The following is a 1,635-nucleotide window of genomic DNA, read 5'->3' as shown; positions in this document are numbered from 1 at the left end:
TAATGAAAGCAACCTTGAACGTCAAGGTGACGACGCGGATTTAATAAAAACAAAAATATGTTCGTTCTGCATTTATGACAAAACTTCTTGTGTACTACCGAAATTTCGGACGAGGGGAATTCAGCCAGTTTTCAAATTTATCACGATGGGAAAAGATAGCGATATACTTCCTTACTGTGAGCACTTGGATACACTACATTCAGATTTTAGTAAACGATTTGATGATATATTAAAAATGAATATACCTGATTGGACTTCGGATCCATTTTTAAGTGCGAATACAGAGGATTCTTCGAAGTTACAAGAAGCATTGATGAAAGTAACTACAAATGATAAATTTAAATTGAACAATGGCTACCAACAATTCTGGCTATAAACAGAGATCCCTATGGCTTATCCACAAAAATTCAAAAATTGATTCAAAAATTGTTGATTGCATATCCGTCATCATACTTGGAACGTGGAACGTGTGGAACGTCCGTTATCATAGTGGAACGTGGATTCAACGCGGTAACCAATTTGTTAACAAAAACAAACGATTACAAATATTCGATCGCGATTACTGCTGAAAAAGATAGAACCGAAAATTGCAAAATTGATAGCAGCAAACCAGGTTCATCCTTCACATTAAAATTAAGATAATATTTTGTATCATCTTTATTTTGAACTTAATAAATGGTTTCATAATTTCAAACTTCGATTTTTTTAACTTACAACTTTCTTTACTATATTTTACCAAAACGTACATACAATAATGATTTAAAATAATTTAACAGTCTTAAATCTGAACATAAATATAGAAATATTATAATATGTAATATATTATATAATATATTATATTATATAAATATATTATATAATTATATTATATAATATATATTATAGAATATAATATATATATAACATATAGTATATTATTATAGCATAGAATATAAAGACTGAAGAGGAATTAACGAGTAAAGAATAATTTTGATAATGCTAAATATTCTAATAAATAAATTATCAAAAATTTCAGAAAAAACCTACCCATCATCAGTGATGTATTAATTGCGACGACCGCAATTCAGCATACCGAATTTTACAGACAAATTATATTTTATTACAAATATAGTTTGTCTGTAAAATTCAATATACTGACTTGCGGTCCTTGAAAATTAGTACACCGCTGGTGATGGAAAGATTTCTCCCGAAGAATTTGATGATTTATTTATTAATATAAAATAATTTATTATTTTATTAAATAATGACCATAATGACTCTGTTTCTCGTTAATTCGTCTTCTTGAAGATACAATGATATTTATTCTTATTAATTGCTATTAGAATAAAAAAATCCAGGAGGCACTGGGAATATTTTTCTGGAAAGGGGGCGGTAGGTCAAATAAATTTGGGACTCACTGTCCCAATGGGTAGGAGAAAAAGAAACATGATAACATGCACAGACCCAGCACCACAACACTTTAGTTTTAAGTCTGGTAATAACAGAGGGCAGTGTTGTCACTCTGTGAACCCATTCCCTGAAATTAAATCCTTACAACCCGCAAAATTCACGACATTGCAGACAATGAGTGCAATAGTTATAAAAGATACCAGAGACCTTGATGATGCATAGTGTCTAAACTTTTATTTATATTTA

The sequence above is a fragment of the Artemia franciscana genome, unplaced genomic scaffold, assembly GCF_032884065.1.
Source record: "Artemia franciscana unplaced genomic scaffold, ASM3288406v1 PGA_scaffold_1180, whole genome shotgun sequence".
Taxonomy (NCBI): domain Eukaryota; kingdom Metazoa; phylum Arthropoda; class Branchiopoda; order Anostraca; family Artemiidae; genus Artemia; species Artemia franciscana.
This window is presented reverse-complemented; position numbering follows the sequence as displayed.